Source organism: Lepidochelys kempii, chromosome 14 (assembly GCF_965140285.1).
Source record: "Lepidochelys kempii isolate rLepKem1 chromosome 14, rLepKem1.hap1, whole genome shotgun sequence".
Taxonomy (NCBI): Eukaryota; Metazoa; Chordata; order Testudines; family Cheloniidae; genus Lepidochelys; species Lepidochelys kempii.
The window spans coordinates 26,084,874-26,103,571 of NC_136393.1; the positions used below are offsets into that span (position 1 = coordinate 26,084,874).

The 18,698-nt window shown below is 47.5% G+C and overlaps 1 protein-coding gene across 1 annotated transcript in view; it reads left to right on the forward strand.

Moving 5' to 3' along the window:
* Positions 1-18,698, forward strand: part of MYOCD (myocardin) — a 471,633-nt gene that overhangs the window by 302,869 nt on the left and 150,066 nt on the right. The window lies entirely within an intron of this gene.

The window sequence follows — 18,698 nt, forward strand, 5'->3', positions numbered from 1 at the left end:
GTGTGGGAGCCATGCTCTCAGCCTCAAGAGACATTGTCACTCTTAGGTTACTATCTGATTGGGGACATCTCTGGGGACGTCTCATGAATCTAAAGGAAACAGTCTTTCAAACAGCAAGAGGGTTTCTATTGCTGCGGATGTGAGTAAGAACCACTGGATGTCACTTTCCTGGCTTTTGTGCACCTCTTCTGCTGCCCACTAACCTGAGATTAGTTACAGAGAACAACAAAATTGTATTTTGTGTGTTTGATCAGGTGAAAGAATTCATTGCAGAGCAAGGGGTGTATGCAGAGCAGGGCAGATAAGAAGTTGTTATCTCTCTGTTACGCTCATTGTGAATAGGTTATGTTCATTACCAAAGTGTCACACTCCTGGGCACACAACTGATGATTTGTTTTTCCTAGAGACAGAGAGAGGATGCAGGGACAGTTATTTCTTTTTATCTTTTGGTTAGACCATCCAGCCAATGTGCAGAGGGCTGAGCTATCCAGAGATCCTCCTGAACTCAAGACAGGTGGCCTTGGTAGCAGGAGATGACTTTTGGCTTAGGTCACTTGTATAGTTTTGATAAATGAAATGTAAAAAGACACTGAATGTGTCCCCTGGGCTCCCGCCCAATTGGGTAAATGTCCGTGCTAGCTAGGTTTCCTCTCACAAGTATTCATGAAAAGCAACTGTTACACTTCCAAGCTCAAGTGATCAGGAATATTTTATATGAGATGTTAGGCATCTGGGAGACAAAATTCCCAACTCCTCCTGAGCCCTGGAACAGATTCGACTAAACAAACCAGACAAGGATCCTTCATAGCAAGGACAATAAACAATTGTTTTGCAATTATTCCTTTTCAATGTGGGGAGAAAAAAACAAAAATCCCCAGCCAATATAACTTCCAGCAGCCCATATGCCCAGCCAATAGAACCTCCAAGAGCCAACATGCCTTGCCAATAACCTCCAGGAACCCATGTCACCAGCCAATATAGAATCATAGAGGTGTAGGACTCAATGGGACCTTGAGAGGTCTTTTAATCCAGTCCCCTGCACTTATCACAGGACTAAGTATTATCAAGACCAGTGGTTCTCAACCACTGGGGCCCCCTGGGGGGCCACGAGCAGGTTTCAGGGGGTCCATCAAGCAGGACCAGTGTTAGACTTGCTGGGGCCCAGGGCAGAAAGCTGAAGTCCCACTGCATGGGGCTAAAGCATGGGGCCCTGAGCCCAGCCACCTGGGGCTGAAGTAAAAGCCTGAGCAACTTAGCTTCACGGTGCCCTCTGTGGCATGGGGCCCTGGGGAATTGTTCTGTTTGCTATCCCTTAAAGCCAGTCCTGGCAGAAAACCAGTTATTGTGGCACAGGTGGGCCATGGAGTTTTTATAGCATGTTTGGGGGGCCTCAGAAAGAAAAAGGTTTACAATCCCTGATCTAGACCATCCCTAACAGGTGTTCATCTAACCTGCTCTTAAAAACTCTCAATTAGAGAGATTCCACAAGCTCCCCTATCAGCGCAGAGTAGAGCAGAAGAATTACTTCTTGTGTCTTGCTTGCAGCACTCCTGCTAATATATCCCAGAATGATGTTTGCTTGTTTTGCAACAGCGTTACACTCTTACTCATATTTAGCTTGTGGTCCACTATGACCCCCAGATCCCTTTCCACGGGACTCCTACCTAGGCATATTGTATTGTACATATTCCCATATTGTATGTGTGCAACTGATTGTTCCTTCCTAAGTGGAGTACTTTGCATTTCATAGAATCATAGAATATCAGGGTTGGAAGGGACCCCTGAAGGTCATCTAGTCCAACCCCCTGCTCGAAGCAGGACCAATTCCCCGTTAAATCATCCCAGCCAGGGCTTTGTCAAGCCTGACCTTAAAAACCTCTAAGGAAGGAGATTCTACCACCTCCCTAGGTAACGCATTCCAGTGTTTCACCACCCTCTTAGTGAAAAAGTTTTTCCTAATATCCAATCTAAACCTCCCCCACTGCAACTTGAGACCATTACTCCTCGTTCTGTCATCTGCTACCATTGAGAACAGTCTAGAGCCATCCTCTTTGGAACCCCCTTTCAGGTAGTTGAAAGCAGCTATCAAATCCCCCCTCATTCTTCTCTTCTGCAGGCTAAACAATCCCAGCTCCCTCAGCCTCTCCTCATAAGTCATGTGTTCCAGTCCCCTAATCATTTTTGTTGCCCTTCGCTGGACTCTCTCCAATTTATCCACATCCTTCTTGTAGTGTGGGGCCCAAAACTGGACACAGTACTCCAGATGAGGCCTCACCAATGTCGAATAGAGGGGAACGATCACGTCCCTCGATCTGCTCGCTATGCCCCTACTTATACATCCCAAAATGCCATTGGCCTTCTTGGCAACAAGGGCACACTGCTGACTCATATCCAGCTTCTCGTCCACTGTCACCCCTAGGTCGTTTTCCGCAGAACTGCTGCCTAGCCATTCGGTCCCTAGTCTGTAGCTGAGCATTGGGTTCTTCCGTCCCAAGTGCAGGACCCTGCACTTATCCTTATTGAACCTCATCAGATTTCTTTTGGCCCAATCCTCCAATTTGTCTAGGTCCTTCTGTATCCTATCCCTCCCCTCCAGCGTATCTACCACTCCTCCCAGTTTAGTATCATCCGCAAATTTGCTGAGAGTGCAATCCATACCATCCTCCAGATCATTTATGAAGATATTGAACAAAACCGGCCCCAGGACCGACCCTTGGGGCACTCCACTTGATACCGGCTGCCAACTAGACATGGAGCCATTGATCACTACTCATTGAGCCCGACAATCTAGCCAGCTTTCTACCCACCTTATAGTGCATTCATCCAGCCCATACTTCCTTAACTTGCTGACAAGAATACTGTGGGAGACCGTGTCAAAAGCTTTGCTAAAGTCAAGAAACAATACATCCACTGCTTTCCCTTCATCCACAGAACCAGTAATCTCATCATAAAAGGCGATTAGATTAGTCAGGCATGACCTTCCCTTGGTGAATCCATGCTGGCTGTTCCTGATCACTTTCCTCTCATGCAAGTGCATCAGGATTGATTCTTTGAGGACCTGCTCCATGATTTTTCTGGGGACTGAGGTGAGGCTGACTGGCCTGTAGTTCCCAGGATCCTCCTTCTTCCCTTTTTTAAAGATTGGCACTATATTAGCCTTTTTCCAATCATCCGGGACTTCCCCGGTTCGCCACGAGTTTTCAAAGATAATGGCCAATGGCTCTGCAATCACAGCCGCCAATTCCTTCAGCACTCTCGGATGCAACTCGTCCGGCCCCATGGACTTGTGCACGTCCAGCTTTTCTAAATAGTCCCTAACCACCTCTATCTCCACAGAGGGCTGGCCATCTGTTCCCCATTTTGTGATGTCCAGCGCAGCAGTCTGGGAGCTGACCTTGTTAGTGAAGACAGAGGCAAAAAAAGCATTGAGTACATTAGCTTTTTCCACATCCTCTGTCACTAGGTTGCCTCCCTCATTCAGTAAGGGGCCCACACTTTCCTTGGCTTTCTTCTTGTTGCCAACATACCTGAAGAAACCCTTCTTGTTACTCTTGATATCTCTTGCTAGCTGCAGCTCCAGGTGCGATTTGGCCCTCCTGATATCATTCCTACATGCCCGAGCAATATTTTTATACTCTTCCCTGGTCATATGTCCAACCTTCCACTTCTTGTAAGCTTCTTTTTTATGTTTAAGATCCGCTAGGATTTCACTATAAAGCCAAGCTGGTCGCCTGCCATATTTACTATTCTTTCGACTCATCGGGATGGTTTGTCCTTATTGAATCTCATCCTATTTACTTTAGATCATTTCTCCACTTTGTCCAGATCATTTTGAATTTTAATCCTATCCTCCAAAGCACTTGCAACCCCTTCCAGCTTGGTATCGTCCGCAAACTTTATAAGTGTACTCTCTATGCCATTAACTAAATCACTGATACTCAGATTGAGGCTTGGGAGCCGCAAGTGGCTCTTTAATGTGTCTCCTGTGGCCCTTTGAAGCACCTGATTTAAAACACTATGTGATTTAATTATTAACCAATCTAAGTTATTAACCAATCAAGATGCTTTTATTGTGTTATTAACCAATTGTAGAATACTTGGTCAGTCATTTTGCTCTGAGAATTATATATATATATAGTAAATGAAAAGATAAATTCACACTGCTGTGGCTCTTTTGGTAATGTTGATCGCTAATTTGGCTTCTGAACCACTGAGGTCAGAGTATCACTGATATAAATTGTTGATGAAGGTATTGCACAGAACTGGACTCAGTATCCCACTTGATATTCCCTTCCAGCTTGACTGTGAACCACTGATAACTACTCTCTGGGAACAGTTTTCCAAACAGTTATGCACCCACTTTATAGTAGCTCCATCTAGGTTGTATTTCCCTCGTTTGTTTATAAGGAGGTAATGTGAGGTAATGTATCAAAAGCCTTATAAAATCAAGTTATACCACATCTAGTGCTTCCTCCCTATCCGCAAGGCTTGTTACCCTGTCAAAGAAAGCTACCAGGTTGGTCTGACATGATCTGTTCTTAACAAATCCATGCTGATTATTACTTATCACTTTATTATCTTCTAAGTATTTGCAAATTGGTTGCTTAATTATTTACTCCTTTAGCTTTCTGGGTACAAAGTTAAGCTGACTGGTCTGTAATTCTCTGGGTTGTCCTTACTCTCTTTTTTATAGACTGGCACTATATTTGCCCTTTTGCAGTCCTCTGGAATCTCTCCCATCTTCCATGAGTTTTCGAAGATAATCGCTAATGGCTCAGCTATCTCCTCAGTCAGCTCCTTGAGTATTCTAGGATGCATTTCATCAGTTCCTGGTGACCTGAAGACATTTAACTTGTCTAAGTAATTTTTAACTTGTTCTTTCCCTATGTTTGCTTTGGTTCCTACCTCATTTTCACTGGCATTCACGGTGATAGATGTCCAATCACTACTAAACTTGTTGGTGAAAACTGAAACATAAAAGTCGTTTAGCACTTCCACCATTTCCACATTTTAAGAACACAGAACAGCCATACTGGCTCAGATGAAAGGTCCATCTAGCCCAGTATCCTGTCTTCCGACAATGCCAGGTGCCTCAGAGGGAATGAACAGAACAGGTAATCATCAAGTGATCCATCCCGTCGCCCATTCCCAGCTTCTGTTATTGTTTTTCCCCCCTCATTAAGTAATGTGTCTACCCTGTCCTTGGTTTTCCTCTTGTTTCTAATGTTTTTGTAGAATGTTTTCTTGTTACCCTTTATGTCCATAGCTAGTTTAATCTCATTTTGTGTCTTGACCTTTCTAATTTTGTTCCTTCATACTTGTGTTATTTGTTTATATTCATCTTTTGTAATTTGACATAGTTTCCACTTTTTGTAGGACTCTTTTTTGAGTTTCAGATCATTGAAGATCTCCTAATTAAGCCAGGTTGGTCTCTTGCCATATTTCCTATCTTTCCTTTGCAGTGGGATAGTTTGCTCTTGTCCCCTTAATAATGTGTCTTTGAAAAACTGCCGACTCTCTTGACCTGTTTTTCCCTTAGCCTTGCTACCAACTCCCTCAGTTTGCTGAAGTCTGCCTTCTTGAAATCCATTCTCTTTATTGTGCTGTTTTCTCTCCTATCATTCTTTAGAACCATGAACTCTATCATTTCATGATCACTTTCACTCAGCTGCCTTCCACTTTCAAATTCTGAGTTCCTCTCTATTTTTCTAAATCAAGTTTAGAACAGCCTCCCCCCTTCTTGCTTTCTCCACCTTCTGAAATAAAAAAAGTACGTTCCAAGAATTTATTGGATAATCTGTGCCCTGCTGTGTTATTTTCCCAACAGACGTCGGGGTAGTTGAAGTGCCCCCTCACCACCAAGTCCTGTGCTTTGGGTGGTTTTGTTAGTAGTTTAAAAAAAGCCTCATCTCCCACTTCTTCCTGGTTTGGTGGTCTGTAGTAGATCCCTACCCTGACATCACCCTTGTTTTTTACCCCTTTTATCCTTACCCAGAGACTTTCAACTAGTCTGTCTCCTATTTCCATCTTAACCTCAGTCCAAGTGTATACACATCTTTGATATATAAGGCAACACCTCCTCCCTTTCTTCCATGTCTATCCTTCCTGAGCAAGCTGTACTCTTCAGTACCAATATTCCAGGCATGCGTATTATCCCACTAAGCCACTGTGATGCCAGCTATGTCATGGTTGTGTTTATTCACTAGCATTTCAAGTTCTTCCTGCTTATTCCCCATACTTCTCGCATTAGTATACAGACATCTAAGATACTGATTTCATTTCCCCACTATGTTCCCTCTTCTCGCTCCCTTGTCCCTGCTACAATGGCCTATACTTCCCCCCAGATTCTGATCCTTCTCCCTGCTCTTCATGTTTTTAACTTACCTGTGGGCTTTTGTCACCTGCCCCCATCCAACCTAGTTTAAAGCCCTCCTCACTAGGTTAGTCAGTCTGTATCCAAATATGCTCTACCCGTTCCTCAATAGGTAGACCCCCTCTCCGCTCAGCAGTCCTTCCCAAAAAAGCATCATGTGATCAAGAAAGCCCAAGCACTCCTAGTGATGCCATTCTTGCAGCCAGGCATTCATCTCAAGGATGCATCTGTCTTTGCCTGGGCCCCTACCTTTGACTGGAAGGAAGTTGCACCCCCAACTCCTTCACCCTCACACTCCCAGAGCCCTGTAGTCACTTCTGGTCTGCTGAGGGTCAGACCTCACAGTATCATTAGTGCCCACATGGATGAGTAGCATGGGGTAGTAGTCAGTAGTCTTCAACAATCCCTCCGTAACATCTGGGATACAGGCCCCTGGCAGGCAGCATGCCTCCTGGGATGCCATGTCAGGCCAACAGATGGGTGCCTCCGTCCCGTTCAGAAGCGAGTTACCAACCACCACTACCTTACTTTTCCTCCTGGCAGTGGTGGCTGTGATCCTCCCAGCCTTGGGAGTACATGACTTCTCTTCTACCTTTGGGGGCAACTCCTCATTACTTCTTGCCAGGACAGCATAATGATTTTTCATGACCATGGTGAGTGAGATAGGAGTAGGGGTGGAGCACTGCCTGCTGCCAGAAGTAACCAGTAGCCAATGTCCTCCCTGTGACAGAGCCATATCCTCCTCCCCCGGTGGCATGACAACAGTCGTCTGTAGCTGGATAGTTTCCTCAGCCTTGGATGTCTCCGTATGAATATTCTCAATGAACTCCTCATGGACATGGGTGCTCCTCAGCTTAGCCACCTCCTCCTGTAGGTCTCCCATCTGCTTCTGAGAGATTGCACCAGCAGGCACCTTTCACACTGGATGGTCCCCCTGGCTTTCTGTGAGTGAGTGGGAAATGCAGGCCACAGTCTCTGCAAATCCACACCAGGATCTGAGTAGAGGCACCCATGGTCAGGTTTCCTGTCTGGATACAGATGCAGGTGGAGGAGACAGGAGGAGCGTTTGGCATAGGCGATGCGGCCCTTCCTAACCATAGCAATTATATTACAACTCCCTCTCAAACTCCCCTGTTCGCTGACCCTGTTTGCTAGCTCCCCTTGGTCACTTAACCTCTGGCTTTTAAGGCCTTCCCTCCTAGGTCAGCCCTATCCACTCGTTAATCACACAGGGGAGGGTGATCAGAAGGCTGAACAAGGCGGAACAAAGATGATCAAGGATGAGCTATGGAACAAAGGCTCAAACAGGCCCCAAACACACAAAACTAACTGACCTGCAACTTTAAGTAACCTGTAACAGAAAGAAAAACATAAACAGCCAAAAACCAAACAGCCAAACAAGGTCACTCGCCCCATCTATATGGGAACATATAACCACCAGAAGCCCATATGTTCAGCCCATATAACCTCCAGCAGTCCACCAGCCCAGCCAGTGTCACCTGCAGGAGCCCACACGCACGGGCAGTATAACTTCCAGGAGCCCAAGTGTACAGCAATACAATCTCCAGGAGCCCACACTGCCTCAGCGAGGCAAGGCCTGTGCTTTCCAGCAAGAAACAGCATCTAACTTGTCTGAAATTCTCAAGCCCTGCCTGTCTGCCCCCTCCCAAGCTGCTCCCTCTCCTGGATACTGAAAGGCCCAAAGGCTGCTCCTGATCAGGGCAGAGGAACAATCACCATGGCACCAACTACAGCCAGGCAGCAAGGCTGTTAGAGATTCCTCTAGCCCCCAGCCACAGGCCAACACCTCACAGACTCTAGCAAGGAAACAGGCCCCTCTCCAAACTGCTGGCAGTCTAGGCAGCCAGTGAGCAGCCAAGAGACAGGAGACAGGCACAGACACACAGGCAGGGGGCTGGGGCCACCGTGTTTGTAGGGTTTGTTTGTTCAGATATTTTCATTGATTTTCTTCCCCCCCTTTTTTTCCCCCTTGTCCTGCTCCTCCCCTGGGCAGTCTGATGGGGGGGTAGCTGGGTGAGGGGGAAGGTCTCCTCTGTGGCCTTTCTGATCCTGGAGTGCTTTGTCCTGCAATACCCCCATTTCCCGGATTTCCCCCAGCTTTCCTGCATGCGCACAGAGGCTAGCCCAAAGTCACTGCCCTCTGCTATATTCAATCCCGGAGTTTACTTGCCCCCTATCTGTTCCCCCCCACCCCTTTTCCCTGCCCTATCCCAATGCTCTGTGACCCCAGGCCTGCTCCCACACCTACCTCCCTGTCCTGTTCACTGGAGGCAGCTGTCTGCAGTGACTGCCACAGCAAGAGGGGAGACCACTGTGTCCAGGACCAGATGCACAGACACCGCTCTCGGAGAGCCTTCCAGCAGGCCAGCTCCCACAGTTGCCATCCCTCAGGCAGACGCAAGCCAGGCTCCCAGGAGAACAGGACTTAGAATGGCTCAGGCAGAGAAGGACTTGCTCCTGCAGCCAGACCCATTAAACATTGCTCATAGAAGCAGCCTGGTTTACCAAGTCAGGGCTGGTCGTTGGGAACTGCTGGCGTTCGGCTGCTCTGGGCTTAGGTGTGTAACTCTAGGTTGGCCTGTGGGACTTCCCCAAAGCCACAGAAGGAGTAAGGGCCAGAAGCAAGGGTTAGCCCTTTGTCAAGTCAACCAGACTACACTGCCTCTCCTGCTGTGGTGCTGGCCCCGCAGGAGCAGTTAGCAGGAAGGCGTCCTTTGCTGTGCCAACATCATGTACTGTGACAACTCCACACCACACCTCAGCCTGCCAACAAGCATCACCTGCTTTTTATCCAGAGCACGCCGGGCACGACTAGCTGCACCAAAGGCCCGTGTCTCCTTCTGACCCTGGAGGGTGGGGGCTCAGCCCCCAGCATCACCAGCACTGCCCCAGCCTCCACGTTAGCCTGAGGAAGTGCTGAAGGGGAGAGGGGACAGCGCCCAGGGAAACGCCAGCACAGAACTGCTCTGGGTGTGCTGTGGGCCGCTCTGTGGCGCTGCGCCTGGACAAGGACAGGAGCGTTTCATTCATCTTACCAGATTTCCAGCCCTGATCACATTCCTGACGTTTTCACTAAAGGGTGACTTTAAAGGAGACACTCAGGAGAGTCTGTGTGTAAATCAGCACAGGTCAGCAGTGCCCATGGAGCAACATCAGTTTACACTTTAAACATCAGTTTACAAGTCCATGGCGCCGGACAAGTGGCATCCGAGAGTGCTAAAGGAATTGGCGGCTGTGATTGCAGAGCCATTGGCCATTATCTTTGAAAACTCGTGGCGAACGGGGGAAGTCCCGGTTGACTGGAAAAAGGCTAATGTAGTACCAATCTTTAAAAAAGGGAAGAAGGAGGATCCTGGGAACTACAGGCCAGTCAGCCTCACCTCAGTCCCCGGAAAAATCATGGAGCAGGTCCTCAAAGAATCAATCCTGAAGCACTTACATGAGAGGAAAGTGATCAGGAACAGTCAGCATGGATTCACCAAGGGAAGGTCATGCCTGACTAATCTAATCGCCTTCTATGAAGAGATTACTGGTTCTGTGGATGAAGGGAAAGCAGTGGATGTATTGTTTCTTGACTTTAGCAAAGCTTTTGACATGGTCTCCCACAGTATTCTTGTCAGCAAGTTAAAGAAGTATGGGCTGGATGAATGCACTATAAGGTGGGTAGAAAGTTTGGCTAGATTGTCGGGCTCAACGGGTAGTGAACAATGGCTCCATGTCTAGTTGGCAGCCGGTGTCAAGTGGAGTGCCCCAGGGGTCGGTCCTGGGGCCAGTTTTGTTCAATATCTTCATAAATGATCTGGAGGATGGTGTGGATTGCACTCTCAGCAAATTTGCGGATGATACTAAACTGGGAGGAGTGGTAGATACGCTGGAGGGCAGAGATAGGATACAGAGGGACCTAGACAAATTGGAGGATTGGGCCAAAAGAAATCTGATGAGGTTCAATAAGGATAAGTGCAGGATCCTGCACTTAGGACGGAAGAACCCAATGCACAGCTACAGAGTAGGGACCGAATGGCTAGGCAGCAGTTCTGCGGAAAAGGACCTAGGGGTGACAGTGGACGAGAAGCTGGATATGAGTCAGCAGTGTGCCCTTGTTGCCAAGAAGGCCAATGGCATTTTGGGATGTAAAAGCAGGGGCATAGCGAGCAGATCGAGGGACGTGATCGTTCCCCTCTATTCGACATTGGTGAGGCCTCATCTGGAGTACTGTGTCCAGTTTTGGGCCCCACACTACAAGAAGGATGTGGATAAATTGGAGATAGTCCAGCGAAGGGCAACAAAAATGATTAGGGGTCTGGAACACATGACTTATGAGGAGAGGCTGAGGGAACTGGGATTGTTTAGTCTGCAGAAGAGAAGAATGAGGGGGGATTTGATAGCTGCTTTCAACTACCTGAGAGGTGGTTCCAGAGAGGATGGTTCTAGACTATTCTCAGTGGTAGAAGAGGACAGGACAAGGAGTAATGGTCTCAAGTTGCAGTGGGGGAGGTTTAGGTTGGATATTAGGAAAAACTTTTTCACTAGGAGGGTGGTGAAACACTGGAATGCGTTACCTAGGGAGGTGGTAGAATCTCCTTCCTTAGAAGTTTTTAAGGTCAGGCTTGACAAAGCCCTGGCTGGGATGATTTAATTGGGGATTGGTCCTGCTTTGAGCAGGGGGTTGGACTAGATGACCTCCTGAGGTCCCTTCCAATCCTGATATTCTATGATTCTACACCTGCTGTGGCTTGGGCCCAGGATCTTAGTCTCATCTTTTGGACTTCTTAGAAGCCGCCATCTCTGTTCTTTGGCACATCAGCTCCTCATTGCACTGGATTTTCTGCAAGGCGGCAGGGCTGTTTGCTGAGCTCCACAGTGAAATCCCTGCTCATGCCAGAAGTCAGGGGAGCTGCAATTTGTTTAATGGCAAGTGATACTGTGTCAGGCTTCCTGCATGACAAGAATTCACTCTAACTGCCAAGCAGGTGATGGTTTAACTTCTTCCTAGTATTTGGAAACTGGGGACAGGGAAGAATGGAAGCAAGTCCCTGATATTCCTTGATTTTCTTTGATAGCTGGAAACAAGAAAACATTGACAGACCTTTAAAATCCCTTAAAGGGCCCTGGAGTTCCCTACCTACACCTCATGCCTCCTGCAGGCAGTGGGGCTGCATGGGCAATTTGGGAAGAGCAGGATTTGGCCCTCAGAACTCACGCATGGAAAATCTCATGACAGGTTTTAGAACATCCCACCTCACAGTCTGTGCCGCATTACGCTTCACTACAGCTCTTAGAATGGCCTTTGCAGCTACCGATGGTAACAAAGCAGTTGTCGATGGTAAACTATTTTGGCTACACAGGGGCAATGTCTGAACATTCATTTTACTCCAATGCCAGGAACATTACACTGAATCCAAGCCATGTTCTGAACTCTGGTGATCGCACACAGACTGAAACATGTTCTTCCAAATGCACTTGACTGTAACTTCCATTATGCAGCGATTGACACTGGTATTTTTAAGAGCTAGGCTGAGCATTTTGTTTTTATTATTTGTAGTATGGTGGCACCTAGAGGCCCAGGCCACGATCAGGGCCCCCTGGTGCTGGCAGCTAAATAGTTAGAGACAGTCCCCGAAAGATCTGTGGCCCCGTTTTACAGATGGGAACTGAGACCCAGAGAGAGCAAGACTACGTCTCCATTAGTGCTAGGGGTGGGATCCCCAGCTTGCAGTAGACATACACATGCTAGTGCACTAAAAATAGCAGTGTAGCTGTGCCAAATATGGACCATCAGGATGCAAGCAGGTTTGTGCTCAGGGCAACTTAGGGTTTTTAGGATATTGTGTAGGATATTTTCTATGGGAAAAACAAAAGCCCTCAGCAACCTTATAAGCTACTGCAGCTACGCTCCTATTTTTAAGCACACTAGCTCAAGGAGTGGAAGAGCGAATATGAGTATGTCTACACTATGGAGCTTACCGCTGCACAGCTGTACCACTGTGCCTCTGTAAGGTCTCCCATGTAGCCGCTCTTTGCCAGCGGAGAAAGCTCTCTTGCCGCCATAATTAAACCACCCCCAACGAGCGGCGGTAGCTATGTTGGCAGGAAAGCCTCTTTTGCCAACAGAGCGCTGTCCACACCAGCACTTTTGTCAGGGAAATTTATGTTGGTCAGGTGGGTGTTTTTTTCACACCCCAGACCGACAAAAGTTTTGCTGACAAAAGTGCTACTGTAGATAAAGCCTATGTCTCCTCAAGCTTGGAGTCACACCCCTAGCACCGACTATAGACAGTCCCTTTGGGACCTGCCCAGGGAGTCTAACAGTGCAGGGTTTGAACGCAGATTGTCTGAGGCCAAGAAAACCCCATGGCCATCCTTCCTCTCCAGTCCTGCCGTGTGTGAGGGCAGGGTGCAGCTGCACCCCACAGGAGCAGCCCGGGGAGAGAGCTGTGCCGCACCTTGCCGAGGGTTTGACGAATACACTGAGGGACATGGAAACTTATCTGAAGGGCTGCCAGAGAGGCAGAGAAAGGCTGAGATAGAGTTGGTGGGAGAATGGAGTACAATTTTGTCTGCTTATTTGTTCTGTACCTGTTTTCTGTGGGTAATCAACAGAGACGTTTATTGGCTCTCCAAAACAGCCTGTTGTCCATTTGTTCCCTGTGGTGCTCTGATACAGCCCACGTTTGTTAGTTTTCAGAACACACTGCAAGGCCTATTTAGTCACTGAGCTTTCTGCCGGACGGAGGAAGGGCCAAGCTGTGTTCTGGGTGGTGGAGACATACAGGTGGAGAAGTTTTCTTGAGCTTCCACCTAGATGATTTTTATAAGTTGAGAAATGGTAACTATTCCATCAGGAGCACTCCCAAATCTGTGCTCACCCAGCTCTGCATAGCTATTCCTTTGGGGAGCGTGGGGCATCTCTGCCCTCTGTGTCTCTTCCTGGCTGCTCTCCTGATTGCTCTGGTTTGAAGCCCTTCCTTGATTGCTAGACAGAGCACAGACACTCTCTTAATGGGGCTAGAGTGACTCCATACTACAGCTGCATGACACTTTCCCAACAAATAGTTTATTTGCCAAAAAATGCAGTTTCGATTGAACCGGAACTCTTCACAAATGTGACTCAAATTTGCCCAATAGTTCTGGCCAGACAAAAATGTCGGGGGCTAGGTTCACAGAATGGCCATTGGAGGCGGAGGTACCCATTGTACAAATTTAGCCCAGTGATTAGGCCACTCACCTGGGATAGGGGAGACGTGCGTTTGAATCAGGTCTCGTCCCTCTGAGGTGAGCACTCTAATCAGGGTACAGGCCACTCTAGGGTGGGCTTCTCTCTCCTGTTGAAGCTGTTCCACTTTTATAACTAAATAACTATTCATTGGCGCATCCAAAAGAACTTGGGTCTTGCCTCCCACCATGAGTGGCTCAACCACCAGGTTATGGCATCATTCTCACGCTCTCTGGCCCAAGGGCAATTCAGGTATTTTATATAAGTGGAACAGCTCCAACAGGAGAGATGGAGAGACACTCAGAGTTTCAGAGTAACAGCCGTGTTAGTCTGTATTCGCAAAAAGAAAAGGAGTACTTGTGGCACCTTAGAGACTAACCAATTTATTTGAGCATGAGCTTTCGTGAGCTACCGCTCACTTCATCGGATGCATGCCGTGGAAACTGTAGCAGACTTTATATATACAGAGAGAATATGAAAAAATACCTCCTCCCACCCCACTGTCCAGCTGGTAATAGCTTATCTAAAGTGATCATCAGGTGGGCCATTTCCAGCACAAATCCAGGTTTTCTCACCCTCCACCCCCCCACACAAATTCACTCTCCTGCTGGTGATAGCCCATCCAAAGTGACAACTCTTTACACAATGTGCATGATAATAAAGTTGGGCCATTTCCTGCACAAATCCAGGTTCTCTCACCCCCTCACCCCCCTCCCAAAAACCACACACACAAACTCACTATCCTGCTGGTAATAGCTCATCCAAAGTGACCATTCTCCCTACAATGTGCATAATTAAGGTGGGCCATTTCCAGCACAAATCCAGGTTTTCTCACATCCCCCCCACCCCCATACACACACAAACTCACTCTCCTGCTGGTAAAACCCCTTCAAAACTGCTCCAAAGCTGGGTTCCCCATTTCAGTGCCCAGAAACTGCTGAAGGGGGAAGGGAAGGTCTTTCTAGCTCTCCTGCAGCAGAAGGAAACAGTGTGTTTCCAGGTGTGGGAGGGGCTGAGGCTGACTCCTGCATGGCAGAGAAGAGCAGCCTGCCCTCAGGGCCCACAGGAGGAGATGACCCCTGATCCTGAAGAAGCTTAAAGGAGTTGATTATAACCACTCAGCACCATGGGGACTTAATGTTGCTAGCATGTGATTGTCCTTTTGCTGGTCACATGGGGGCACAAAGAACCTATGAGAGGTTAAAGAAAAATTTCTACTACAGAATGAAAAATTTCTGCTGCATAATGAAAAATTTCTGCTACAGAATGACGTGAGGAATTATTGCAGGCCTTCTGAATTACGTCAAAAGAGAAAGAGACCTGCAGGACCTCAGAAAGTCCCCCTGTACCCCTTGCCTGTGATACAAGAGGCATTTCTGAGAGAAGCAATGGACATTGTGGGTCCTATGCCATGTCCCACCTGAAGGGGGAAGAAATATATCTTGGTGGTGGTGGATTTTGCCACTAGATATCCTGAAGAAGTAGCTCTGACTAACACTGAGGCAGAATCTGTGGCAAGAGCCTTTTCGCTATCTGAATCTCATAGACTTTAAGGCCAGAAGGGCCCATCATGATAATCTAATCTGACCTCCTGCACACTGCAGCCTGCTGAACCTCACCCACCCTGTAATAGACCCCTAACCTCTGGCAGAATTACTGAAGTCATCAAACCATGGTTTAAAGACTTCAAGTTACAGAGAATCCACCATTTACTCTAGTTCAAACCAACAAGTGACCCGTATCCCATGCTGCAGAGGAAGATGAAAACCCTCCAGGGTCTCTGCCAATCTGACCTGAGGAAAAATTCCTTCTCAACCCCAAATATGATGATCAGTTAGACCCTGAGCATGTGGACAAGACCCACCAGCCAGACACCTGGGAAAGAATTCTCTATAGTAACTTCAGAGGCCTCCACATCTAGTATCCTTTCTCCAGCCATTAGGGATATTTGCTACTAGCAGTCACAGATTAGCTACATGCCATTGTAGGCAGTCTCATCATTAGCAGAGTGGGTTTCCCTAACAAGATTTTATCTGACTGTGGGTCAAATTTCATGTCTCAGTTATGCAGTGAGCTACGGAAGTTGTGTGGGGTGAAACAAATAAATGCCATCCCCTATCACCCAAAGACAAATGGTTCTGTGGACAGATTCAATGGGACCCTAAATATATATGATGGGAATGTATGAAAATAAGAGGGTTCGAGATTCGGATGAGTTGCTACTATATTTGCTGTTCACTTACCTACCCCAAGAATCAACCAGGTTCTCCCCCATTTGATCTCCTATACAGAAGGAAAGTGAGGTAACCCCTAGATCTCATCAGACACTCCTGGAAATGGGACACTGAGGCAGAGGAAAAGCCAGTAACTGAACAGGTACATGGGTTCAGAGAAGAATTAAAAGACATATGTACTGTTCAAACTAACCTCAAAGACAGTCAGTCCAAACAAAAGTCATGCTATGATAAATGGACTTGTAAACGCTCTTTTGAAATAGGAGACTTGGTGTTGGTATTAAGCCCTGTGAAAAAATACATGCAAAATATTTGGGAAGGAACCTTTGATAGAAGTGGTAAATGAAGATACATATCATGTTAAAAAGCCGGCATGGTAATGCCGTCCCACAGCTAGAACATGTGAACAGACTTACAGCTTATCAAAGCAGGGAAACCATGGTAAACATGATCGGCTGTGCAGATGGGGAAACTGAAGCACACCACCTCATTGTTTTGATGGCTGAATGAATCATCTCTGGAAAGTATTGAAATCTGCAGTGTGTTAATACCAGCTGAAAGGGCAGAGGTGTTGTCAGTGCTGAAAGAACACAAAGAAGTGTTTTCTAGTAGATCAGGGAAGACACATTTGCTGACTCATACAATCATTACAGAAGGACCTGAGCCACCTCCCAGCAGACCCTAGCAGGTCACTGGCAAGGTGCAGGAATAAATTCACACAGAAATACAAAGCATGTTGAACATAGGAGTAATTGAAAGGTCTAACAGCTCTTGCGCATCACCTGTGGTCTTGGTCCCTAAGAAAGACAACACTGTAATGTTTCGTGTTGATTACAGACACCTCAATGCTATCCCAGTACCAGGTGTGTGTCCCATGCCTAGAATTGATGATATGCTGGACATTTTGAGCAAAGCAAAATATCTCATCTCATTTAGGAGATTCCTTTAGATAAGGATGCAGAGAAAAAAAATCTGTGTTCATCATTGATATGGGTATCTACCGAAAATAATAAGCTGGCTTATTAGTCCCTTAAAGGAATAACAGACTTAATTTATTTGTACTGTCCTGGAGAGGACTGGGCAGGAGAGGACATATATTTCTGGGGAACAATCCAGGACTGGGGCTGTGTTGGGGTCACCCTGCAGTATAACCCAGGCTGATGAGAGTCAGGGTGTAGCTGGAAGGCTGTAGCTACACTCAGACATTCAGGGAGTGGTTTGCATGCTGGAAGGCTGTTTGTGAGTGGCCCAGGTGGGAGCTACCACAGCAAGGCATTGTAAGGCACCCAAGGTTGAAGGGCAGGGGTGACATAGCCCCGCTCTTTCCCCCTGCTCCACTGGTCTGGATTGCACCCAGGTATGTCACAGAGGCTTGCCTACATGGCGAGACATATCGGATTACTCAAGGGGGTGGTCTGTGACTCCATGTTAAGGCTGTTACAATGCCTGAGGGCTTTACACTTGATAACTCGTTGGTGAACTCTAAGTATAGAACTCACAACCAATTTGGGGTTTGTGCCCTGCCTCTTGCCAGTATGGCTTGACATGGGTACTCATGCTCTGGAGCCACTTCAGGAGAGCTTGACAGGCCCATAAATCACAATGTTCTGATAAGACGTATCAGACAACTATCCATTTCTGATTAAATTCACAGGCAGGCCGGCTTTGCTCACACATTCTTCTGGACACAGCTAAGGTGGAAGAGCTCATCAATAACACACAGCATGACCCCAGAAACCCCACTGAGCTGGGCTCCAAACTTTTAATTGTGAATCTTGGCAAATCACTGTTTCTTTGCTATTTGACCAGCACTAAGAGATGATGACGGATCACTCCTAGAGCTGGGGCCTGGGTCAGTGGGTTTAGTTCAGATAACCCCCCCAAAGGCTGGCTCCGTCCCATGAGATTTCTGGCCATAGGCGATGTGTGGAGGGGGCATGCAGGGTCAAGTGACGCTCCCCTTTCCCCCCCCCACCGATTTCTATTTGGCCTGCTGGGGGGAGGGTGAGGGGCTCTGTCCTTCTCCCGCTGTGCCTGCTCCTGGCACATTCAGCCCCTGACCATGGCAGCCATGCCTGGGTGGGGAGTGGAAAAGGCGGGACCAGCCACTTCTCATGCCGGCTGCTCCAGGTTGCTGCTCTGTGCAGAACAACAGCTGCCTGGGTGAGAACCTAGCCCACGCACCACAGTACCAAGAGCCAGCATTCAGGACCAGATTAGATAAGGGATATTGGCCTGGTGCCCTCAGGAGCTCTGCAAAGTGCAGCCCCACGTGCTGTCTCCCCATTGTTTTGGTTAACCTGTGAGCTACGTGGAGCACTGATCTCTATACCTGCAGTAACTGAGTGCTGATTGTTAGATAGCGAGGGCCATGCCACTTGGCAGCTCCAAGAGAGTCGTTCCCAGGCCACTGTGAAGCTCAAAGCTCTTCTCATCCACTCTGTGGGCCAGTGTAAAGCCAGACTATATCATGATGGACCTGGATAAATAATTCTGATTTAAATGGCACTATGTAGCAATTAAGTTTCCATCACCAACATTTTTCGCAGTGGTTGTTGTTGACCTTCTACATACTTCCCAAGATACACAGACAAGGGGACCCAGGCAGACCCATGATATCTGGCCACAGCTCTCTTACTGAAGGAATATCAGGACTCAGAAATCATCCTTAAATTATTCACCACACAAAAGGCCAGCTTCCTCCAGGACGCAACCAACTTCCTTCAGAAACTCTGCAAAATCAACAACCTCCCTCAGAGCACAGTGCTGGCCACCCTGGATGTCACCTCTCTATAAACCGACATCTCTCACCATGGTGGCACCACTGCATGCCTCAAATATCTGTAGAGCAATGGAC